The sequence below is a fragment of the Oxyura jamaicensis genome, chromosome 14 (genome assembly GCF_011077185.1).
Source record: "Oxyura jamaicensis isolate SHBP4307 breed ruddy duck chromosome 14, BPBGC_Ojam_1.0, whole genome shotgun sequence".
Lineage (NCBI taxonomy): Eukaryota > Metazoa > Chordata > Aves > Anseriformes > Anatidae > Oxyura > Oxyura jamaicensis.
In genome coordinates, this window is record NC_048906.1 from 10396115 (window position 1) to 10423497 (window position 27383).

At 36.4% G+C, this 27383-nt stretch overlaps 1 long non-coding RNA gene across 2 annotated transcripts in view; it reads right to left on the minus strand.

The window, feature by feature from the left end:
* The window catches only part of LOC118174319, a 304126-nt gene that overhangs the window by 238341 nt on the left and 38402 nt on the right, over positions 1 to 27383 (minus strand). For both annotated transcript variants that reach the window (XR_004754614.1, XR_004754615.1), the window contains exons 3-9: positions 27168 to 27290; positions 26038 to 26142; positions 20346 to 20511; positions 16992 to 17110; positions 15715 to 15841; positions 12484 to 12648; positions 533 to 639 (exon numbers count right to left, since the gene is read on the minus strand). This is a non-coding gene — a long non-coding RNA (uncharacterized LOC118174319). The remainder of the gene's footprint in view (positions 1 to 532; positions 640 to 12483; positions 12649 to 15714; positions 15842 to 16991; positions 17111 to 20345; positions 20512 to 26037; positions 26143 to 27167; positions 27291 to 27383) is intronic.

Below are 27383 nucleotides of genomic sequence, written 5' to 3' on the forward strand. Positions count from 1 at the left end.
GGATATTTAAGCAGAAGCAGCCAAATTTTTTTTGATGAAGGAGAGAGGGAAAGTTACGTAGAGTCATAATGCGCACTAGAGAATACCTTCCCCTGTATACACACAGTAACTCCCATCACCACAAATAACAACACCAAAAAAGGAAGACTAACCACGTAAGATGCCTGTAGTTATGTCATCACAAAAACTATATTGACAAGGGCAGAAAGAACTGTGCTACAGCTTAATACTCTAGTAGTTAAGATCAAAGAAGTCCAATACCAAAACATCTTTCCTGGCATGGTGAATTATTTTTACTTTTTGTTTCCTCCGACGTAACTATTCCCAGTGGCAGCCTGCCAGGCAGGAGCAGGTGTACAGCTGTTCCTGTGCCAGGTAATACGTTGCCAGAAAGGGGAGCCAATCCTGAGCACTTAAAAAACACCTTCTACCACCCCTTCAGCAGAGATTCAAATTTGGCATATCTTTGTGTCACCACTCTTGAAAATTTTTGCTAATTAAAAATACAAATACTCCATAATAACTTACTTACAGTTCCCTATGATAATAATTCTTTCCACTGAAAATTATGGCAACTGGAATCCTCTGCACCACAGCACATACTGCAAACGCCAAGAAAGAAATCAAAGTGTGTCATCACTGTTGATAGAAGGATAAATATAGTTGAAGTCAGATTAATATTTCCAAGATTACTCATTTCTACTTCAAAAGAGAAGCAAAGATCATGTGCAAAATGACAGCTACCCATCTGGGACTAGAAAAGTCACCATATGGATGTCTTTTTTCTAATTATAGATAAATTTCTGAACTAAGGGATTTAAAAGTAGAGATTTGTTAGTTCAAAAATATACTTCCTCTCCTCCCTCATTCAGGCAGTCCTTTGCTGCTGGCTAATCAATCAAGCAAAGCATTAGGAGCTTTGCTTCACCTTTAAGAAGGGAGATTTTTCCTACTTTGTGTAATACACAGTCATCCTTGTAGCCCTATTAGAGGAAATTTGTGGCTTTCTTTTTTTTTAAAAACAGGCCAGAAGAACCTTTATAATCCTTTAGCCTAATGTCCCCCATATCAGAGGCAATGAGATTTCCTTACGTGAATTCCTTACCTATGTATAATTTACTTGAACCACAGAATACACTCCTGAAGAACATCCCAAGTAGATTAAAAGATATTTCAATAACATAATTATCACCCAAGGTAAGTTGTTCCAAGAGCAATTAATTTACATAAATGATTAAGTATGTATTCTTAACTTTGTGCAAGTTGGTTCTTTTTCCACTGCAAGATTAATTTTTGTTGTATTTTGTCTGCTGAATTGACTGATTAATCCTCTATCAAATTACTGAATGGGATGCATGTATTTATAAACCAATCATATTCTTCTTCAGAGCTTTGGTTTGATACACTAATAAAGTGGGCTTCTTGACCTTGGGAGATGTTTTCTATACTTTACATTAAGGGTGGAGAAAAAAAAGCTCCTCTGAACCGTGCAGCTTTTGGTCTCCCTCTAGAACTGCAAACACTACATAATATTCCAATAGCAATTATAGCTGTGCCAACTGCAGAGGCTGAACTTTTTCATGCCTGCTTAGCATTTCATAGCATTTATACATGGATTACATTAGCCTTTTTTCATCAAGGTAGAAATTAACTTTAGCACATAAAGGTAGCTGATATGAAGGAAACCGCAGAAGTAGTCAGTGGGGACAAACAGGCTTTTTCTAGAAGCCCAGAGCACACATGCCATGCTCATGACCTCAAGGGTAGCCTTTTACCCCCCCCCTCTACTGACTATGCTAAATTAGGCAGAACAAGTACACTGAATATCAACCCCTCTCCAGGGAGAGTTTAAGACACATAACAGCGTCTTTGGCTGATCTTAATGCACATGAACCACCAAATTTCTGGTTACCATACAAGTCAGCATGTATAAAACCTTTTTTTTTTAAAAAAAAAAAAAAAAAAAGCTTTTTTCCTTCAGTTCTGGTAAAGTCTCACATTCTGTCCATAGTTAAACTGAGCACCTACCACTGTTACACACAAAATTAGTCCCTGTACCTGCCCTAGACATACCTAAATATCCACCTCAGATTGCAAACAGTTGTATTGTGAACAGTTGTCTGACATATATACAAGCAGTGAGATAGAGGTTGAAATGGCTAATGGAACTGGCAAATGCACCTGATCCATTTAGTTCACATAAGATAGCAACTTCACTTTGCTGTTGTCTCAGGAGCCAGTGCTTCCAAGAAAGGAGGCTGCCTAGAGGATCAGGGAAGGTGTTTTCAGCAGCTCATGAGCAAGAGCTTATGCTCCAGCTGCTCCCATTACTTTCCCCCACAGCCCAAGTGAGGGAAAAAAAAAGAAAAAGAAAGAAAAAGGAAAACCCCAAAACCCAACAAACGGAAAGAAAACAATTCTTTTACTTATGTGACTTCACATATGTGACAGCACAGTGACTGTCCACTGAGTAACATAGTTCTCAATTTGAGCATGATCGAAATAGATTCGCACCTTTTACCTGGGCTATGATCCTTATTCCATTAAGGAGCTGGTCTAATACAGCATTTTTTCCTCTAGCTGTAATACTGCACCACTTAACTGTGAGATTTAGCACAGTCCTCATAAGTGGAGCCTTATTTCCAGTTATGTTGTTACAAACATCTTAGTGTCTCATACTTCATCCACACCATGAGATCTGGAAGTTTAACCATGCATAAAAACCTTTTGGCTGTTACAGTAACACTTTGAAATTAAGCATGTCCTTCTCCACACAGGCCACAGCATACAAAGCCACCTTATACCACTTCACTCCTATTAGCTTCAGGTTTTCCTCTACTTATGATGGAGTTTTCCACCCTTCCTTTCAATAAGTCAAATTACAACACACAAATAATACAGCACCTCAGGGAGAAAGAAAAAAAAAAAAAAAAGAAAAAAGAAAAAAAAGCCTCTGCTTTCCTAGAGGAAAGAGCAGAAAGTTACTCAGAAAAAGCTACTTCACTGGAGTCTTATGAAGGATGATGTAAAATTCAGCTTCACATTCAGTCTAAAATCCATCCCATGACCAGGAGTAGTAGTTCTACTTTGCAAAATAGTGGTAAATGCCCTAAAATCCTAGGTCTATGTTCTAAGTTACCTGCTTTTGAACACAAAACTAATCTGCATTTGCCCTAGTCCCCTCCCCCCACACAGCCTCAGCAGCCATCTTAGCTCACAAGACCCTATTGTATTCAACTCCACACATTTTCCTGGGAATAGTTTTTCCCTCTCCACAGGCCCTGAAAAAAAGTAACAATTACATTATCATTCTGTTATAGCTCCCTAATAATTTTAGTCTCATTGTGGCTCTCTATTAAATCCTCAGCCCTTTCAAATGCTTCTAGAATCACTTACAGATCAAGCAGTCAAGCTCCCATAGCTCAGCAGTAGACCAACCCCTCCAAAACCATAGCAAGTTAGGCAGCAGGGTACAAGCACCTTCTTTTACATCTTTTCCCATGGCTGCTGAAAGACAGGCTCCAGCTTCTCTGGGCTGACTGTTTCTATGCCCTCAAGCCCAGCCTCCGGCAGAGCTTCCTCACCTGAACTGCCTGCCCACAGCTGCCCCCAGAGCCCCGTGACAGGGCCCAGGTTCGGCCTTCCCAACCTGCAGCCTTCTGTGGCTCATCCCCTTCAGCTGGGACTTCTAGCATTTTCTTCGGAAGACTCAAATTAGATTGAGACCTTGTCATTTTCACAAAAAGCTTGATGGGGGGAGAAAAGAGGGATGTGGGTGTAGTAACAAGGAGCTTTTGAGTATGTTGCTCTGAAAATCATAGTGAGATGCACAGAAAGGCATGAGAGGTCCCCAGCTTCACAGTAAGACCCCCAACTGTTAATACAATGAGCAAAGAGCTGCATAATGATGACATCTGCAGAAACATTCGGGACAAGCTCCTGAAAACCACAGCTTTCCATCTGATTCTACCTGAAGTTACAAGGCAGAACTTCAGGCACAGCACAAACTTCTGTATCCCCCATTTTGGCTTTGTTCTCTACCAGGCCAGCATCTAAGCCAGATGATAATGCAGCAGATAATGCCTTAGAGCAAGTACCTCCAAGCATTTTAAGAAAATAGCTAGTATTTTATGCTGATACATATGGCAAACTAACTTGTATGAAGCTAAGGTCCCATTTGCAGATTTCCCAGAGATGTCACTGTGTTGCAACAGAAATTGGGTTATTTCTTTGCAACTTCTCAGAAACTTTATTTTGCTGATGATAGTTTCTTTTGCACTCAACTCTAGAGCTATTAGAACTAGCTACGAAATTTAACACAAATTTAACATTTTCTACTGAAGAAAATATCTAGCCTAATCCTCTGATGCTTTCCTCTGAGTTAACATAAGGGGAGAGGGAGGAGGAAATACTTTAAAAGAGACTAAAAGGGAATTTTTGCCTGTTTGGCCTTATAAACATTGGCATTGATGGAGTTAAGGGACTGGCACTATCACACTATTAAGCTTTTTATCTGAAAGAAAGGAAAAAAAAAAAAAAAAAAAAAAAAAAGAATCACAATGTGAATCATTACAACTCCAAAGAAAAGAAGACATATTTGAAACTGAACAACAGCATATGCTTATGCTTCTTCCTTAAAATTAGCTTTGGGCCACTTGTTTTTATCCCACAATAATACCAAGCATGAAACAAAAGAAAGTTTCTAGGCCACACATTTCCTTTAGGAGGGAGTCCAAAAGTCCAGTGGGTATGAAATAAGAATTGCCTGTGAGAAAATGCATGTGAGATTTTGTTCCACCTGACCTGATAGTAATTCAGTCACTTACATACACTTAATAGGAAGTTTACTGTTTAAAATAAAGAATTTCCTGCTGTAGTGAACAGAGAAGGTGAACTTAGGTCCTTTCGATGCAATGCTAACTTTGTAAATATTTCATAGAATCATACAATGGTTTGAGTTGGAAGGGACTTTAAAGATCATCTAGTCCAACCAGCTGCCATGGGCAGGGACACCTTCCACTATACCAGGTTGCCCAAAGCCCCATCCAACCAGGCCTTGAACACTGCCAGGGATGGGGCAGCCACAGCTTCTCTGGGCAGCCCATTCTAGTGCCTCACCACCCTCATAGGAAAGAATTTCTTCCTAATGTCTAATCTAAATCTACCCTCGTTTAGCCTAAAGACATTACCCCTTGTCCTATTGCTACGCTCTCTGGAAGTCTTTCCCCATCTTTCCTGTAGCCCTCTTTAGGTACTGGAAGGCTGCTATAAGGTTTCCCCAGATCCTTCACTTCATTAGGCTTAACAATCCCAACTCTCTCAGCCTGTCTTTATAGGAGAGGTGCTCCAGCCCCTTGAATATGCAGATATATATAGGAGGACAGGGTTTAAGGTCATGATCTGTCAACTCATCAAAAAGTGTTAGTTAAAAGGTACTTGAGGACAAATGGGATGGCATGGTAGGGAGTGTTTGGGCATGTAAATATATGGGTAAAAAATCTTAATCATTGACAAAGCATTCATTCTGATGTATAGACCCAAATTAAAGTAATTAACAGATACACATCTATTAGGCGAAGTTATTATGATACAGACTTACTATCAGAATTCTAGTCCAGATGAAAATCAATATAGTTTATCTGAAAATAATTCAACAAAGCCACTCATGAATTCATAAAGTGTTTCTTTGCCTTAGCACAGACTAACAAATATCAAAGTTGTTGGAATAACAAAACCTGAACAACAAATATATATAACTTTAATTGGTAAGGGTGGCCTATATTCAGCTTGCCACTCTAATATATTATGGATATCTTAAAAGGATCTTATGTATGCAATGTGGTATGTATCATCTGTTCTAAGTACTACCTCTAATCTATGTTATAGCAATGATTTTGGTAATAGTTTGCTGTTGTTGTTGTTGTTTTAATTCAGTATTAGATAATATAGAGAACAAGGAACAGCCTTGTCTGTGTGGAAGGAGATTTGTTTCTCTGTTTGCTACAAACAAGATTTTGGCAAGCTTTACAAGATGAAAGGTTTTCTCTTTTTCTTTCCCTTAGCAGGACATTTATTCTCTAGGCAATATTCTCACATTTTATGTTTGTACTAAATTAATGAATTTTTATGCAACATCATATATGTCCAATGCGTTTTGCAGACCTGTAAAGTCACAGATTGGAAAATAATGCACCTGTCTAACAGACTGACTGAGCAACAGGAATTACCTTCAGGCATTCTGGTCGCATGCACGGAAAAAATAAAAATAAAAAAATCAGCACAAGCTGGCAGCTCAGCAGCCTCATTTGCACCATGTGGCGACTGGGCTAGCACTGACCGCCATGGGGTGGCCTATGACCTGTCCCCTGTGTAGAGCCAACACAAGAGGAGCTGCTGATGAGCTGATAAAGGCTCCAATGTGGCAATGAGTTGGAAATGTGTTAACTCCAGCTACCACTGGAAATATCAGATGTCAGCAAGCATAAGGTGCTCGTAGGAGGGCTGGCAAATGAAGGCCTCTCATTAATCTGTTACAGATGAATGATTCCTTTGCTGCAGTCTTACACAGGTGTTTAAGGAGCCAACTTGTCTTCTGTTTATTAACCATAGTACAAGAACCTGCACTGAGATCAGAGAAGCTGCCACTGGAGATGCACTCCCTCGCTTCTCAGTGGAGTATGTATTGATCTTATCTAGCATAGCTAGAGGAGAGGAGGAAACTTCACAGGGGGAACCTCTTTCTTCTATACAGTAACCTAAAATGTTATAGTTCAAATAAGTATTCAGCCCAGTTTCTAAAAAGAATATAAATGCTAGTCTTGGTAAGTACTGATTAAGCTTTTCTTTTACGAACTGTAAGAGCTTTAATTGTGTATTTTATTTTTTCATGTGCAAATGTATTATTACAACAATTAACAACAGATTTCTAACTTCAAGCCATGACTGTGCATGGCAATTTCTCCAAGGTCTTGATTCCAATGAAACAATCCACCAGTGTCCATTGAATGAAAGTAAAACTCCCAGAGTAAGGTACTGTCAACCCCTTCTGACTCTTGTATAGATGAAAACAATGTTTGGGAATATAATGAATATTCATTTATGATATTTGCTTTCATCTGAACTTCATGACACTGTAGACTACTCAACAGGTGGCTACAATAACAATAGCATTATAATGGAACAGATTTTGAAAAATTTACTTGTGCTGCATAGTATTGTACCAGGGAACTGAAAAATACTGGCCACAAGGGTGCTGTAATTTGACACCTTCAGTTTTTTTCATTGTCATTACCTGTCAGTGCCACTAATTTACATAAACGGAAATGCAACTGCATCAGCAAGCCACTATTATCAAATAGGTAGAAGTAGTGATCTTCAGATATTTAATGATATATTTAAATTTAAACAAAAGTGTGGAAAATATTTTTTTTTTAAATCCACACAAAAATTTACCATGTTACTAAGTATAAAAAATGTAATCAAAATAAATTCTACTGTTTATTCTGATATACTGTCCAGCATACACACTCCGAACAAAATGCTATGAGATGCTACACATTTGCATCTATTAAATTTAGAACATTTGTTTGCTGCTGAATTCAAACTAATATTGGAATTGATGTGTGCTCATATAATAGAAAGTTCTCATAATGCTTCTGTGGAACGACTGTGGAAGAAGTTTTATGCAAACTTGGCATTATTATACTACAAGATGTTATTAGACAGTAAAACAGTCTGACCTAGAAAATCCTAGTGATGGATTGGCATTCTGTCACAGCTGTGTACACCACTAAGAACTGCTGGCCTTGCCTTGTATTTAGGAATATAACCCAAGTGTAGATTTCTACAAGATGCACAAAGGGTAGGTTCAGTATAACTTTATAGGTTACTGGAGCAAAGTTCATTCGTCAGAAAGCACACTTTTTGACCATGTATTCAAAATGCACTCCCAAACCTCATGAAGTCTTGTGAGAAGTTAAGGCTGCCATTCAAATAGTTATGCCTTGTAAAAAATTATTCATTGCTTTGACATCCAAACAATAGCAAATATTAGTGGGTTAAACCACGACATTGTTTTTATACAGTATCATTTTAATGAAGCATTATTCTACATTGGTATGTGGTTTTGGCATTATGGTCTTAGGAATGGAAGTTAAGGGCTGCCAATAAAATGATGAAGCGTGGCGTTAAGCGCACAAGTTTCCCATGAAAATTTATTAATTTTTGATGCTTCATGAAGTCGTTTAAGAAAGCTATAGTTTAAACTTTCTTCTATCACTTGCTACTACAGTTGCTACACAACAGACAGAGATCAGAAACACAGCAAACAGGAGAAAGACCCTGGTCAACACATACACATGGCTTAACGACAGTGGGTTTGACTTCCCAAAATAGGTAAACTGCTCAGATTTAAATCATGTACAAAAAAGTCTCAACAACCCAGAAAATGAACAGGAAGCCAAGAAGTAGCTAATGACATTGTTCCGTACATTCTGTCAGTATTAAAAAAATATTTTAAAAAATATTTTCTAGCAGATGGAGAGAAAGGAGGGGCACAGTGGAAAAGTATTTTGACAGGTAGGTATAAGTTAACATAATTCATACATTCCTATAGCTTTGGTAAGTGTAGCCTATTAGTGTGGAATGATATAACCTACATGACAAGAGGTTTGAAACTGAGGAAAGATGAAAGAAGATGCAAGATGAAAGAGCTACAGTATGTGATGTGCAACTTACACCATTATTCCTATCACCTCTGTCCCCCCCCAGCTTTCACAGATTAGGAGTGAAACACAATCTGCATAGAAGTATGAATATATTGAAGGAGCCATAGGCAGCAACAGGGGGAGCAATAAAATTGGACAAGTATTTGAAGGATACTTCAAAGAGTTTTACTCTAGAGAGGAAAATTTGATACATTTTTTATCTGATTCTTTTTTTCCTCCCATGGTGCATTTGCTCATAATATTCCTTGAAAAAAACTATTTCACCTTCTTTCTGTGCATTGAGAAACAAAGACAGAAAATCCAGGAGATCACCCGTTTACATCTTACTTTTTATTACTCACCATAAAAAAAGAAGTAAATTTCAGTATTTAATTCCAAATTCCAGTAAAAGTCATTACTACAGACTATTTCATTTTTTTTAACTCTCTTAGAAGTAATAACTCATTCTATTGGTTTTACTACCTTTTTTATTTGCTACCTCTAATATAAGACTAGTTGGAAGTCCTCTTTTCCATATTTATACTTGGAATGCATACTCACCAGATAGAAAACAAAAGCAACAGAACATTTTCATCCTTACATTTAAATGATATTTATCGCATGAAGCTGTGTAACCTGGCAATTTGACGTTACAGAACTTCAGTAAAAACTCGGACAAAGGCCTTCCAAATGCACCTCTGTAACTTCATCCGCAGTATTTACATAAGTCTCCAACAAGTGAACACAAGGCAGATGAAAATGTTTTGTTTTGTTTTGTTTTTCCTGAAAAAGTTTTGGAGTCTTCTACTGCTATAAGCAGGAACAATTTTATGAGTATGGTATCACAGAACATATATATTCAGGATATGCACTTACCATGTTAATAGTATGTTGAAAAAGTAGGGGTATATTGAGTAATCAAACTTCTGTTATCTGGATTACATTAACTTCTGGATGTGTAACCTGAGATAGCAGGAATAAGGTGGGTAAAGAAGGTTCAACATCACGTTGGTGCATTACATCTAGCTAGATGACATATGGTTATAAATCTTTCAACTCTACAACTGTTTGTAAACAGCTTACTCAAAAATAATAGCATTAAAAAACCTGTAACTTCACAATTTCAATGTTCTTGTCCCAATACACTGGTGTATGAGGAAACCAGGAAACAAATCCATAAAAACTCCAATGTCTAGAAGTGCTTTTCCCTCCAGCCTATAGACCATTCAGGCCATAAAGGAATTCTTGCCAATTCTGCAGCTAGTTGGTCTTTTGGGGAAAGGCCTCAAACAAGAGGAGTTTCTTATCAGTTTAGAGTAACAGTATCAGTAGTGTTCCACAACTATCTCAAAAATCAAATAATCATGTTTTCCCTTTTAGGATGCATATATATCCCATGCATCCTGCTTTAACTTCTAAAAATAATCAGTCTAAATCTAATAAATGTAATATATTCAAAGCAGCATATAATATTTTTAGGCAAAAACATAGTTAATGAAGGAAAATAACTCTAAGACGGGGAATGTTAGCTATCTATCCTCTCCATTTTGCTAACTTATTTTAAAGGAACCTATCAGCAAGGTATCTGATCTATTTTCACAGAAGGCATTCTATAAAGCTTCTATGTTGCACAGAAAAGGGTTTGTGAGGCTCACCAAATATAAGTCTGGTTCAGAGCTGATAGGACATCCCTACTTTGTATTCAGTTTATAAACTGTTATTTGAGTACAGATTGATTGTAAAGAAATGAGAAAGACTAAATGAAAAGTTGCAACAATTTCAAGTCTGATCAATTGAAAGTAAAGATTGAAAATTCCTTTTACCAGTCTGTTCACATATTTGTTCTCTGAAACAGCTCTCAAAGAAAAGGGCTAGATAAATAACATTTAATTATAGATTCAGGGTTCCTAGCATGAGAACTAGAAAGAGAGACAGAAACATTGGTCATAGTGGCACAAATATATCCCTGATATAATTCTGCCGCAACCTATAATCTTGAATTAGATCCACAGAATACAAACTTGAACAGTTTCCGTAATAATTAAGCAGAAAAAATAAAGATTTTATGAAATAATAATTATTCAATAAAAATCATGCACAAATGAAAACAACAAGGTTCAAACTGCCTCAAAGGATCTTTTCCAAAATAAATAAGACCCGTTCAGAAGTATACTCCCATATCTAGCTCTGGGAAATGAAAATCTAACCTCTCATTAGCCTACTAAATAGCTTTTCTCACTTGCAAAGTCTCAGGAGTCTTTGTAGCTTGGAATCATCTGTACCTTTAGAAAGCAACACACAAAACAATTACATGAATGTAGCCTGATCAGTTAGTCTGGAGTTTGTAGTGCCTTCATCTTCAAACACTAATTGTTCAATGTTCTGTTCTCCAGCATACATTCACAAGCAATTCCCATGAGCCTGAAAGTCCTTGCTGATTACCCTAATGATATCCATCACTGCCCTCATATCATCTAGCTCTGTGATTTCAACTCTGTTACTCCCATATGGCCAGTCTTTGCTGAAGACTGCCATCATTTTGGTCTCATCCAGACACTCCCCTAGCCTTCCCTGAGAGAAAGAGTCCAAACCACTATAGTCTTCATTTCAGAAAACAGTAATTCTGGTGGAGGAGGAAAAGCAGCTTCCAAAATTGTGGGCTACAAAAGTTCTCCTGACAGAACATACATCCTTTTCCAAAAGACACAGGTATACGAGCAAGGTGACCCACTTACTTTGGGGCATGTTTTACCCAGCTGCTGGGGCTTTCGCAGTGCAATCATAACATCAACTATTTATATAATCAAAACATAACCCTTCAACCCAAATAATGTGTTATCTTGTGGAACACTAACAGGTGAGTATCATCTGTCCTAAGGGTGAAATAAAGCAAGTGTAAAGTTCATACCACATATTCTGGCTGATTTGTACATCTGATCTGGACCATTATTCTTCATCTAGGTGAATGTACAGCACTGAGAAAAGGTGTTAGCTATCACTTGATAAAGCTGTAGCCTAGCATTGAAGAAAGATGTATTGATAATTTTGTGATGGCCTTGCAATAGGCAAGTCAAGAGTATGCTCTCTAACTCCAGTGGGTTCTTACAGCACAGTGCCTTTTAGAAACGTAGTGCTGATGTCTGGGCTGGTATATTTAAAAACAAAATTGACTGCAGGCTATTTATAAGTACTTCTGCTTGTGCACTGTAAAAACTGAAACAGTTTAAACTGAGAAAATGCACTGACTTGATGTCATTAGTTTCTCCTTCAACAGAAAATTGACCAACTCCCCCCTGAACAATAGCTTTGCAGAAGGAAAAGAAAAGCAAAAACAGTGACATGAAAAAATAGCTAAAAGAAAATCACAGTATTTCAAAATTGCTTTCTATCTTGGAGAGATTTTACTATGAGCAAATTTACTTTCTGATTAACAGATTCCTTCTATTACACTTAGATCTCCTCCTTGGTCCTCAAATGTGCAAGTGTTAAAAGTGAAATGGAAAAACACATATATCCTTTTAATATAATAGACAGCTGAAATGGTGTGGCAATACTTCCTTTTTATCCTGACTTGAGGCTTTACTTATTGCTGAAGCACTAAGGTGACAGTTATCTTAAAAATCTCTACTTCATGGGAAAAAATAAAAGTACAAAACTTTTTTCACACAATGAACAATGAAGTCAACAAAATGAGTGATGGCAAATGCACAAGATTTTTAGACCACAACATTTGAGACATCTTTGAGAAATGAATATATATATGAAGGGTGATACTTACATGTTTTTTTGACATATGGAGCTTTCTTGATTCGAGATTCAACTGTAATTCAACTTAAGTGAGTTCGTGTTGCACTATTTCATCTCCCTGGGAATTCTACTGTAGAGCTTTTCTGCTTTCCTGGCCTTTATACACTCTCGTGTTACTCGGATGACCTGAGCTAAGCTATAAAATATACTATTTTAGTTAACAGCTTAATGATATGCTGATAAATGCTTCTGTTATTGTGCCTGTGAAAAAAAAAAACAACTTGGACTTTTTTAGAAGATGGCACAAAATACAGCACTCAGATAATATCAACACAATTAGATCAATAAAATTACCTGAAATTCTTGAAAAAGTATCACCACAGGAACAGGCAAACTCATCTTCAGTTTGCTTTCTGGTGTAATATTACGAGGTAGATGACCTGTGATATTGATAGAACAAAGGTGAATAGTTTAAAACTAAACAAGATGAAATTTAAATATATGTTAGGAAGAAATTCTTCACACAGAGGGTGGTGAGGCACTGGAACAGGCTGTCCCGAGAGACTGTGGATGCCCCATCCCTGGAAGTGTTTAAAGCCAGGTTGGATGGGGCCCTGGGCACCCTGATCTAATGAGTGGCATCCCTGCATATGGCAAGGGGGGGTGAAACTGGATGGTCTTTAAGGTCCCTTCCTAACCTAAGCCATTCTATGATTCCATCACTCTGTCTGGAGGCAGGTAGAAGGAGGCAGGTTAAGAGAAACAACGGAACGCTTGGAAATCTTAGTGCAGTTGGAGCAATAATTACAAATCAGCCTCTCACTAAACTAACCATTTTCCAATACATACTTTTTGTATGCATCACAACAAATAGTCTCCGATTAATTCAGGATATGTCCTTCCTTAAACTGAGTAAAAGTATCATTATCTACATCAAATTATGTATATATAAAAATACTTTTCCATCTTTTACTACGCTTTTTGATTGTCAAACTCTTTATTTTTTATAGTGGCAAAACAGTTTTGTGAATTAGAACATCAGTCTGGGCTTCTTAAAGGATGGCACTGTAGCCCAGGCTTGTTTACTAAATTGTTAATATCACTGATATGAATTTTAAGTCCTTACTAGATTTGGAACGTTATTTTTATCATTTGCAGTATTCTAAAATTAAAACAGGCACTGTTCAACAGACAGCCTGTCAATAGTCTGTGACATTCAAATAATAAGTTCCTACCTTAAACATGCTACTAAACTACTGGATAAGGTCTTAATCCCAGTGTTACCAGGCAACCTGTTTACAACATAAAACGTAATTCTTATTCTCTGTGAATGTTTTGAATATTCTGATCACCAGTTTCTGGTCTCCTCCATCATTTGCTCACTGTCATTACACTGGATATTTGTGCACAACAGAGTTTAGCAAACTGTCCAAGTTTCCTTTAGGCCAAAGTTAAATCTGTGATGAAAATTAAAGTTTCTGAACAAACACCCACTTGGAAAAGATATGGGTGAAGAATTAATCCAGAGGAGTAGCTAGTAAACAACAAAAGGAGGTTATAAATTTTCCCCCCAGTCATATAAATGACTGGTGAAAAAGCCAGAGAGTGAATGTAAAAGATGTCCTCTAATGCTTCAGTTTGAATTTTCCTTTTTTTTACTGAAAGGACCCAAATTTGTTTCAATTTGTTTCAAAATATTTCATAACAGGAATTTATCTATCCTGGAAATAAATTGAAAAATGAGCATTTATCCTTTTTTTTTTTTTTTTTTTTTTTTTTTTCTCAATTCTAGTCTATTGCTTTAGTCACAAGACTGGTCTTGATGTCTTGTTCAATAAGCACTCACACTTTTGATTTTACTTATACTGGGTATACTAGCATACCTGATTTGGCTTATTTTTAAGACAAATTTTCCCATTAACTGTGACTATAAACCAAAATCAATCAACCTTGTATGTATGTAATGGTTCACAGCTTTTGTACTTGTGTTTGAAAATGTATCAGATTGAAATGCTCAATGTAGTATACAACTCTGTTCACATTGTTCCTTTCAAACATGGCACACAAATGAGAATAGTTTATTATTGATGTTGGCCAATTAAGAAATCTGTCCTATGCTTGTACTGTGTTTTATCGAGGCCATGGAAAAGTTGACAAAAGAGACCCATTTTCCTGTATTTGCGTCTGTAGACATTATCCATTTTCTAAGAATCAGACAACACTCATCGGTCCTCTGAGCTTTGCTTTTCATATCCCAAACCTTTAGTCGATGTATGAAAAAGAAAAAGAGATGCTTAGTTAATAATGAAACTATTCCAAAGAAGATCGAATGACTTGCAAATATAATAAATTGGTAATTGGGTGGGGAGGTTACCCAGAATTTATGCATCTGTTCTTTTCCGTAGAAATGTCATAGCATCCTTATGCCTGAATTTCATTTTTACAGCCAAATCCACCGCTAGTTTAATTACTAAATTTTATTGCATATGATGGAAGTATAGTTAATACAAGTTGACACATTTTATTTCCTTCAGTTTTAGTCATTGCTACATATTTTAAAACTTTATGCCTAAATATGGGACCTCCATTTACTGTAAAAAGGCATGAGCCTCTCCCATATCAAGAACTAAATTATGAAATTCTGACAAAATCAAGTGGGATTCCACTCAGCTACACTAAATATACTATTTTTCACAAATGCAACTGTTGGTCTTCCTCCTTTTTTTCTGTTGCTAGCATTTTAATGTAACCACACAACCTATTTCTTAAAAAAAAAAAAAGCCTCTTTTTCTTTAAAAAATATCTAACAGACTATTTTCAAAATGTAAAAATCACAGCAAAAATTATTTCTCATCTGTTTTATGCTTAACTAAAAATTAAAAATTATGTAGCAATTATGTTGTTTTTTTTTTTTTTAAGCAAAACAAAAATATCTGAAACAAAAATCACTAGCCTTTAAAAAAATAAAATGCCTGAGTTATTAGTGTCTGTGAATTGCCTGCTGCGCCCAGGCAGTAATGTTTTCTAATGTGTATGTCTATATCACTATAATGATAGCACCATGCTTCAGATCAACTGGATACTAATTACAGATTTACCTGATAGACTGGAATGGCTCCCAAGGAGCTGTTGCACTCTATTTAGCAAATAAGTGATTCTCCTAAAAGCTGCATAAGGACTTGTAATGCTAAATAATCTCATCTGGATACCATTTCGTAACACACTTTTTAAAAAAAAGTTTTGGATGAACTTGTGATAATACCTTGCTAATATGCAGCAGGACCACTGCAGATGCCTGGAGCTCCAGACTGGGGATTTGCTTGAACTCAAGAAGCCTGTTTGAAGCCCTTGAAGCTCCTCAAATGTCTGATCTAATGCCTCTTCTAACACTGTGAAAAGCAAGAATTTTCCATGTCGTGAAATATGAGACATTCGTTGATTGGAGTTATGAAGCTGAATATTAACCTCCCTCCCCCCCCCCCCCCCCCCCCCAAAAAAAAAAAGAATAAATAAAATAGTTCTTCAAACAAACCATAATCTCATGACAGCAATAAATTGAGAAAGCAAAAAGAATAAGTAGGTTCAAAAAACGTGGGCAGAAAAGATGAGCATGGGGAATAGAGCCAGCACGCCTTCAACATACAGGTCTGGACACAACTTTACAGTCACATGTAATCTAAAGTATTCATTTTCTAGAAGTATGAGAATGGGTTGATTGAATAATTGCTTTAAAGACTGTAAGTACTTTCTACTGATTTTTCACATCATTGAAGCAGTTCAGGCTCATATGGAGCCCATCGTGTGTATTCTAACTCCCACTATATAACATAAGCAATCCCACTGCATCACTGTGGGAAGGTGTTACTCAATGTGTGCAGAGTATCAGGTTGTGAGCTGTAATCATTATTTACACAAACTTGGAAAGCCTTAGAGAAAGAGTAACAAAGACCATTTTTAATGAACGCTCTCTAAAGAAGTCATTACTTTGGTCATGACCTATTACTGAAAATGTAATCAGTGAAATGTAAAAAAGGTTTTATACTCACTATAACTGCCTCCCTATAAGGTAATAGTAATAACAAAAACACCTACAGTAAAGGCTTGTTAACTCAGTGTGGGATATATGATCGCTTTTTCAGTTCAAAGTAGAGAAATTATTCTGAACCAACATCAAGAATTAGAATCTTGCTTACGCTCATTACATCTTTTTGTTTCAAAAGCACAGTAGCATAATCAATTGTTCCCATCTGATTTGAAAAATCAACACTTACAGTTCCTGTTACGAATCATCATTCCTCTGGTCTATCACTTGAAACAAATATGTTTTTCTGTACTTTGATTGTTCTTGTCTTTCAGGTTTTCACTTCTGGATAATAAAGTGTACATCACCAGCTACACTAAATAGTTTGGTGAAATCTGAAATATGTACCATGGGCAAATAAATGGAAATTAAACTGAAACAAATTAAACACTACAAAATATGCTTCTATGTATAAATGTTGTATTCAGATTACATTTTGACAGATTTTTGTCATTTACCTAAGCTATGTCTCGTCTTAATCTACAGGACAATTCAAGATTTGTCTCTAGATAATTTACACTGCATCCAAGCTACTGGTAGCAAATCCATCATGCTCTGCTGGATCCAAATTAAATCACTGGATATGGGGAAGAAAAAGGGAGAATAGCTGATGAAATCAAAAGTTGTGACAGAATTTTCATAGACATATTTCTTACTTTTCACACTTTAGGGTTTATTTCCTGATGTGTTAGTCATGAAAAAAAATGCAAATGGTTACTAGTCTATAATTTATCATTACAGATCAGATCCTGACTTCAGAACGCTTAGTATCTTTTCCCTTCCTGTTGAGATTTATTCAACAGAACTAATCTGAAAACGAGCTAACATTCAACATCAGTAATTTAAGCGCACTCTCATTTTCCTCATATACTTCTAGGGTTTGCTGCTTGTTTTAAAGGTTCAGATCTTTTCAATTTCCTCACAAATGATTGCCAAAACTCCAAAAGCCTATGAGATAGCTCAAGAAATGATTACTAAGAAGCTCCATTTTTTTTATTATTGTTGACTTTATCTAATTACTGCATGATGCTTTACACTCAGATATACATGCATGTATACAGAAGACTTAACACCTTCCCTCACAGAGGAAAAAATTACAGTAACTCCTGCAATCTGATTGAATATAATAGGATTATCTGCTCAATCTATTCACCCTGTGCCTCCACAGATGCTTCTTAAAATCAATAGTTATACTTAATAAAGAGCTGCAGAATGCATGACTTTTAAGAACAAGATAAAAATGTAAAACTCTATGCACTTTTGAAGTTTATTTTCAGTAAACAAAGCCTTTTCTTTTTCTGGAAAAAAAAATATGTTATATTTTAATGCTATAAAAGCTTTTAAATGGGATTTTCTAAGGAATCCAAGGAGATCAGGCACCTATTCCTTTAAGCTCCTTTGAAAATTGTAGCATTTATCTTCAGAAGTGCTTACAGCTAGCTGGAGAGAGTCTGGCTGAAAGGATCCCATCATGATTTTGCAACCCTGAAGTCATGTAAATTGTACCACCCTCTTGATTTGCTGGAGCTTTGAAGTCATGTGGCATGTGGGCAACATTTCTGCTGAAAAAATGTCAAGTGTCCCCTAGCATGTCCTAAAAGGCATCAAATAAAAAATCCAATCAAAAGGGTTGTTCTCAATTTTGTTGAGCTGAGAAGATTCACGATGAGGTGTTAACCACGTACTTCTGTGCCCAGAAGCCAGATGCTACCAATGATGGACTTGCCTCTCACACTGCCCCAGCCTGGGCATCCCTGGGCACTCACAGACCCTCTTGGGAAATGTACAAGTGGCAACTATGAAAAGCCAATGGTACTGGGAGGAGCTGCAGCAGGCCTGAGGGAGCTGGAGGATAAGACAGCTTTAATGTGTACCTTTCAATGTTAATGCTATATTGATAGAAAATAGAGTTGAGGGTAGCATACCCATGGTTTTATATTGCTGGGAAAAGCTGTCCCAAAAATCAGTTGGTCCACATCAATTGAAAGTTGGAAAACTGATATTAAAAAGGGGACACAAGCAATATGAAAATCATATATGGTGGTTTGTGAGGGACTCTTCTATCTAAATCTTATTTCTGGTGATATGATTAATGTAGATCTTTCCTGACAGCATTCCCACAGTGTCAGAATTTGGAAGCAAATGGTCTAGTTTCTTTCCTTGTAAATTACAACCAAATATATTAAACATAACTTCTTACTAAGACAGTATCATTGTTAGTGAACGGGCACAAAGTAAGCCTTTCAAAAACTGTAGCTTGGAATAGGCACACTCCATACTACTCATACAGTTTTGTTGAACAAATGGAGACATGTGACAGCTCTGAGCAATTCAAATTGATTCTTGTGCTGACAATGCTATATGTTTGTAAAGGTGTATGAACATTGATTAAATTTGTTTATATAGCTTGGAAGCTACCAACTGTTGCCCTCAAAGTCTGGGTATCTTTGTTTTGTATATGTATGTATGGAAAGATGAATTTTCCAATACGTGTTTTGTATTTTAGCATTATAGAAAATACCTAAGAGGTATGTAATACAGGAACTACACAGACTTTAAAAACTGCAAAAGTGCATTAAGTGTTGTCTTAGAGTAAGAAAAGTAATTGCTCGTACATTAAGATTTTGATTCTTCTGCAAAACACTTGATCCCTAAAGAAACAATTTCAATAAATAAATATATCCCATGGCATGCTTAGAACAAGAAAGTCAAGCACAGAGAGCCTCCTTTCATGCATCATTTTTGATTGTCCTACTTTGCTGTGTCAGGAACAGCAGTGACAGCTTAAGCGTTAAAGCTTTTTGACATTGCAACAAACCAAACAAAGCCTAGTTTCACATTTTGGAATTTATTTTATACCACATCTATATGATAAACGAAATTGGGAGTTTTCAGCATTCTCAAACAATAGCAGCCACTGGGAACTGTTTTCAGAGATGATGTTTCCTTCGTGTAAGGATTCTCACTAGTTGAGTGGAAAAAACACACTTGATAGCCAGCTCCAGCAGCCAGGCTGGCCAACACAATTATTGCACATTCTGTCAGCACATTTCCTCCCTTCAGCTTTACTCCTCCAATCTTTTTCAATATTGTTAAAATGAGCAATCATTTGTGATTCAGAATCCCAAAAAAGGCAGAAACCAACAATTCCCAGTGGCTATAAATTATTAATGCAATTGTGCCAATCACACAGAGCTTAGTGCTTTTAAAAATGGAATGAGATTATCTGCACAGTTATTTTCAATCAGATTCATCTCTTATTAGGGGGCATTATGCATATGGCTTACTTTCAGCAAGCTATCTTCTTTGAAAAAAAAAGATTATTGCACAGTCATTTCTTGTGAAATACTATGCAAGCTCTAAACTTACAAACCAAATCAATTTTTTGATTCTGGAAATAATTATATGTAATGGATATTTTCTTTGGTAGATAGACTAATTCTTTTGAATATAAAAACCTGTTCTGTTCTCAGTTGTTATTCCTATTGAAATAATAGGAATTTAGGTCCGTGCTTAGAGTTGGTCCCAATTTACACCAGACCAACAAATATATGGCCAGACATGGTGGCTGTGGCATACCTTTTTTTTTTTTTTTTTTTTCCTGCAATAGATTTAACAGCCTATAATAGAAAAGTTAGTAAGAGTAACATTGCAATATAAAGTTATGCACAAAACTACTGTACGGTGTTAAAATACAGTTAGAGTGCATAACTGTCTCTAAAACTAAAACCCAGGAAATCTTTCTAATATACAAAAGTCTAAAAACAAACAAACAAACAAACAAACAAACACACACACAAAAAAAAACATACAGTTGAGGGTAGCAGAGATGATGATTCTGAGGAATACAAAAGCTGCTCAAGGGTGAGATTTTCTTTGCAGGTTCTCACTTACAAATGCTGTTCAGATGGTTCTTAGAATCTGGGCTCTGTCCTGCCATGGCCTGCACTGGAGGTGGTATAAAAGAGACTACATCACCTAGAGACAGAAGATGACTGTATATTTACTGTTATATCTTTTAAGACAGCTGTGAAACTGCCTATGTACTTGCGACTTCATAGGACATACCCAGATTATCCCAATATCACACCACAGTGTCTAGAACCTGTCAATATAGGAACTGTCAAATGAAGGCAAACAAACTGCAACCAAACTGAGTGCTGCCTCAAGTTGCATCTCTATTCCCTCAAGTGTGTCTGGGCAGCAAGGCGGAATCTGACCTGCATTACATTCATATAGTTTGAGAGCTGAAATACTGAAATCACAAGGATAAAGACACTGATTCAGAGCACATAGCATGTTTCACGTAATGGAACTCAAATATTTTCTTAGTCAGCAAAAATGTTAGTAGAAAACTCTACAACAAGCTTAATCGCCTTACTTTATCTGGGCCAAAAAACAGTGCTTTCTTTCCAAGACCCTTGATTTTTGCATTAAGCATCAGATTATTTTATATTTTGCGTTGATGGAAAAAGTGATCTTTAAAGCACTGAACTGTCAAAATACTGCATCGGGCTTTTGCTATATTCTTTTACATACTTCAGCTCTGTATTTCAAGTACTGGCAATCATCATATTGAACACATCTTCTACAATATGGAGAACTGACTGACTGTTGCGGTCACATGCTATGGTGCCATTTAACAACATGTATTCCCATCTGTGAATTCTCTTTCTGGCATTTGGCTTGTACTTTATTTTTCCCATCTAAAAGTCTGGTAGTAGTTTCTCACTATTATTCTGATAACAGTGTGGGTCAAACTCATTCCACTGTGAATGTGCATTTGTACTTGCAGAGAGTGAGTGATTGATTGGTATCAGGCAGAAGTGACTTCTCTTGTTACATATCTGGCATGTTATTCTGCGGTTAATCAGCTCTACTGAATGTCAGTCAAACCTACCAGATGTGACTCTAATGGATAGCTGCTAGTTGCCTGATGTCTGTTTTGTCACTGATGTAGCCAGAGCGCTCCTACAAGTTACAAAGAAATAAAAAGAAAAAGAGCATATAGCTTAGCAAATAACAGGAAGCTGTATTTAGAAAGTAAAAAGTAGCTGTATTCCTACATCTCTGTGTGATCTCTGCTTTTAAATATACAGTCAGCTGATTTGTTCAATATGAATTAATCACAGGACTATCTGCCCTTGTTTAATCAGGAAAGATTAATGCAAAATAGTGCTTGGGATTTTTTGGCATGTCCTGTAGGGGGTAAAAGACTGTTATTAATTATTTAGTTATTTAAATGCTTAAGAGTTCTGGAACCCATGCGTTAGGAATAATCTTCAAAAGCATCACAGAAATTTGTATCATGACTATACCTTTTAGGCTAAAGAAAAGTACTACTGAAGTGAACGCTGCTATGAAGAGAAAAAGGAAAATCACTCTGTCCCAAAGCAAGCTTAAAATTCAGTCATGCTGGTCTGAAAAGACTGAAATTACTTTCATTTAATTAAAAAACATAAACCTGTTCAGTTTTAGATCCAGTATTAATCAAAGATTGCAACTTGAAATATCCCAAGATTACTTTTCCATTCTGGTTTAGAGACAAGATTGGCCCTGGAATTACCAGATATTTGACAATCATCAGACTGAAATTTCCAGCTTTTATTAATGAGATATGTGGTTAGATTAACCAAATTGTAGACATCTAAATATAAGGATATTTATTCAAATATAGTTTTTAGGAATTCTGCATCCAATTCCGCTGGAGCAAAACTTTGTTTTACATATCCGAACAAACCAGATATACATTTTTTAAAAAGGTCAATTATTTCACTGTTGTTTAAGACTGTATTATACTGATGTTTTACTTACCATATAAACAAACTTCTATTGTGTATTTGCCAGCAGCAGTTAAATCTGCTGCCTGCACAGTTCACTTATTCTCCTCATTCATTAGCTGCAGTGATATTATTGGTTTCAGAAGGATTTGGCTTCAGAAAGCCTGCCTGTAATTTGAAAAGAAAAGTAAAATGTGTAACACACTCAGCCAAGTGCTGTTCATTGCATTCAGTTTTAGTAAAACCATGAAGACCACCTAAATTAGTTCAGTGTCAGTCCTGCTTGTTATAGAGCTTCCTAGGCAAGCAGACTTTGAAAATACCTCCACATTTTCCTGATCTTCCTTTTCTAAAGGATTAGAAATATGTTTGGAACAAATACATCTCAAAGATCTGGATGAACTTGGTAGGTGAGCTAGTTTCAGGAACTGCTACAAATGGCTACTTTTGTTTTCTGATTATTCTTTTTTTTTTCCTTCTTCTCCTGATCAGCCTGAATTTTAAGATGGTAGAATTGATTAATTTTAGTTTCTAAAATGGAAATTGAATCCAAAATTGACCTCTGACTGGGAAATTCCAGGGTATGTTCTTGTCCTAGCACAAACCTATAACTGCTGAAAATATTACCTTCAAATCATTCCCATTTTGGAGATTAAAATGATGCATACAATGTCTAATGGGGAAAATCAGGCAGGCAGTTTTTCTAAGTGACATCTTAAAGGATATAACAAAATAAGATTTTTTAAATCTGCTTTAAAGCAAACTGCAGTTTAAATTGAACATGAATTGTAAACCTAGCAATGAGAATGGAGGTGGTAATTGTGGTTCATTTCTGATGACTCAGTAAATATGAACATTTCCCTTCTGACACCTTAGAAAATATATAGATATATACCCAATGCAAAGCAGAGATTAACCTTAATTCACTGACCTAAAACATTTATATGCTTTTAATTTTCAGTGAAAATGACACAGTATTTTAAACACACCCAAACAATGTGGGAGTATTTTTGCATTTTATTAATAGGTCAAGAATAGATCAAGATCACAGACATTAATCCTAAAACTACTGTTCCACTGAAGCCTGTTTCATAAAATAGAAGTAAACTTTTTTTTGGCAGTTTTCTGTTTGGTACAAATGTTTTGTTTTTTCATTTTTTCACATTTTTTTTCACATTGCTGAGATAACATTTTAAATTAGTACCTTAAAGAAGAATTCTGAGGAAAAAAGTCAGTCTACCCTTACCTTCATCATATTTTCCTTCAGCTAAATTCATGATCCTGAGAAATGATGCATTATTCTAAGGACTCATAAGTCAGCAAATTTTTTTATGTCATCTTACATATTGAATGTTTGTATATGTATAAGTCCATCTGTATGCATGCATGCAATACCCTCCATATTTTCCTACAGAACTTTTGCACCATAAACAGACAAATGATGATGAGCTTTAGCTTTAACCATTCCTTATAAGCAACTATAGTGCTGAAGTTTTATATGGAGGATCTGAGCTATGGGTCAAGTTGATAATGGCAAAAAACTGATCTAGATATGCTTTAGAAAAACAGAGCAGTTTGTCAGTAAGCGTATTTATAGCACTGGAAGCATAGAGGAAACTTGAAGCTAAACTGAGAAAGTCAAAGGGACCGATTAAGGATAAGTAAGGAAAATATTGTGGTTATTACTGGGTCTCTCACAAAGGCAATGATCACCTTTATAATGGGCATAGCAATGCTGTCTTACACATGCTAGAAAAATGGAGCACTGAACAAGAGAATTTTACATTGCATAAACCTCTATAAAGGGGCTAAACAAAACATCACAGTGCTGACTTCATCCTATTATGAATTTAGGGAAATCATGCTTCCCCTCTATTTATCAATTTACCCATCCTTGTCTATGCTGTAACAGCAATTCCACAGAACTTAATTAACTGGTACCTCTAAAGTACAGCAAAGTTAGTATCAAAGGAGCTAAGCAAGTGCAAACTTTTACTTTTTTAATATAACCTGCTCCTTGGAAAGAGATCAAGTCTTTTTACTGCACATATAGGCCTTAAAAAAAAAAATAAAATAAAAAATAAAAAAATAAAAACCTGTAGTCTTAATTGGGGTCTCTCTTAATTTGAAATCTGCAAGGAAGAAAAAAAAAAAACCACAGCTGAAAATATGAACCATAAAATTCTAGAAATAAAATATAAATGACTGCAAGTGTTTGTGCTATCAAGCTAATAGCTTCCATATGAGTGTCAGGAAACCTTTTTTATGGTCTCAGGCATGGTCATTATCAGTAAACAAGTTGGCACAAAGGACACAATCTTGCCATGGGGCATGAAGTCAGACCCAGTCCTGGGTAATGTGAAGATTTGTAAGAGGCAGGGGCCAGGTCCTTCACTGGAAGGGGTCTGCTCTGATCTTCAGCAGGCTCTGGTCCTTATGTGGAAGGGGACCATTACAGCAGAATATCTAGAAGCGTAAGAGGATATTAACTGCACATTTCTACAGGAAAACAAGATCCTCTCTCAGCAATATTGCTGCAGCCAGTGACAAGTATATATGCAGACTCCTAGACAAATATGCTGTTAGACAGCTACACTCTATAGTGCAGAATCACTGTGCCAGGTTCAGATGCAGCCCTTAATGGCTTTCTGACAAAACTTTGGTTGTAGCTTCAGCAGCAAGCAGACGTGCTCTTTCAAATTGCCACTTCATTTTTAACATCTTCGTCTCAAGGTACTAGTAGTATATGCTGCTCTAACACATTTTTTCCTATGTGTACATTCCCATCCCACAAACAACAACTTGTTCTAATAATTACCACTGAGCACTTTCAACCTACTTGTCCATCAAATCTTTTTTCCTTCCTTGTAGAATTCATCATGTACAAGAGCAGAAGCTCTTTTTGCTGACCCACAATATTAATAATGAGTTTTCAGAACATATATAAGGATGGTACTGAGGAAACGTATTACTGAGGTTGAGTTCTTTCATAAACCTGACAAGTGGTTTGGTCTGTGCATTTATATCAACATCTCCAGAAAGCTGGTGGACTCTTAGGTCAGAGATGATACAAATGCTTTTATAGCTCCATAAGTGTTTGTTCCTTAGGTTTCTCTGAGTTTATCACAAAGCCAGAAAGCCAGGACAAAAACTTCCCACCATGAAATAAAGCTCTTAGGTGGTGTGGTAATGCTGCCAACGCAGCATCACATTGGCAGTGCCTTTTAAAGTATTTTTTAATCTTTATTATGTACTGTGGGTTTGCCAGTCTGCACTCTGATCAATTGCACCTGCTATAATGGGTATATTCCCTTTCTTATAATCTCCTAAATTACACATATGTGGAACTGGGTGCTGGGAGAGTCTGTGTGCTAAACTGCTGCCCTTGAAGGTTACACAAAAGAGCCTGCTGCACAACTTGCAGAACACAGTGTGAATGCTAAAAATATATATTGCACGTATGAAAGAATAAACAAGGAATTTCTCAACCTAACATACAAAATCTCCTCAGCCCTATCATCTCTATGGCTAAAACTTCTTTCAAGTCTATCAGTCTAACCCAAGAATCAGACAGAAGGCTTGGTATTGAGTAATCCCCATTACTTGTAAGAGCATGCTACAAATCTGTCTCAAGATGAGTCTTGCAATAAAAGGCAATTAAGTTTTAATGAACAGACTTTTTATGTCCTTAATACAGTTAAGGACACTGAATAATAGCATTTACCTTAGAGGTGATGGTGTTTTTCATGTATTATCTTGTAGATGAAGTAAACTGGCTTATAAGCCTTGTGGCCTGGCTGTTTCACACTAATTTTAATAACATTTGCTCCTATAAAACACACAACAAGGAAGCTCTGTTACTTACAATTATAAATATCAACGTAGCTACACCCAAGACCCTTCAAATTATTCAGATCAGCTCCTCTACATGCCGTATTCATTGTAGATGGGCATCGGTAGCATTTCTAAATGGCATTACCATGGGTTAACATGAAGGCCTACAAGTAAGAAGATAATGCTGGACCTTGAAAAACAAAACAAACAAACAAAAAAAAACACACATGTACATCATGATATTTTACCCACACCTGAAAAGGAAAGGTCCAAAAAAAGATGAAAAAAGAAACACAGCAGGAGAAAAATTTTCATAATCACTATCAAAGAGCAAAAAGTGTAAGTCTGAGGTGCCCTCACTCCTGGGACCAGCATTTTTTAGATACGTTAATTTTCATATTAGAGACAAAATAGAAATGAAAGTCAACAAAAAAAATACACATCAGCCCCATCTTTTGGAGTGTCCAGGCACACAAATAGGCATCCAGATGCTCTGTTCACTGCTTAATTAGCGATAATTTGTCAGTAACCTGAAATATTAAAAGTATCACATATGACAAAAAAATTTTTCCACTTTGTGACAGATCCCTAACTGCTCACTTAGATTGATCAAAAAATAAAAATAAAAAATCTTTCAGCTGCCTAGGTAACACATTTTTGATGTTCATTGCTAAATTTTTAGATAAGATTTCTCAAGAGGCCTCATATAACTAAAGAGGTTTTAATTGCTAGGATGTAGTCCTATTTCAATAAATAAATGACCTAATGATAGATCAGATCTGCTGTCTGTTCAGCTGCATGTTAGCATCTGATATGACTAAGCACCTGGTCGTCCTTACCACAGCATCAGGCTGCTTTTCAGTCATTCATGGATTTCTCCCTCTTACTGTTCCTCCCATTTAGCAAAATACTACTCCCTGTTTCCTGTTGGAGAGATGCAGTAACAAAAAAAGTCTGATTAAATTGGAGACACAGCTCCTGCCTCTCAAGTTTGGTCCATAGTGCAAGGTCCTTACCCACCTTGTTCCTTCTGCTGCTGTTGGGAGAGGACACCATGTAGGAGTACTCCATTTCTGAGATGAACTGGAGGGGGCTGCTCTCAAAACATCCTGCAGCAAGGTTTCTCCACAGTTCTGCCACCTCCTAAATCGATACATGCATAGAATATTTTGTGAGCCTTCTGTACCAGGAAGAACGTGCAATCACCTGCAGTGCACCAACAAAGAAATAAGATTT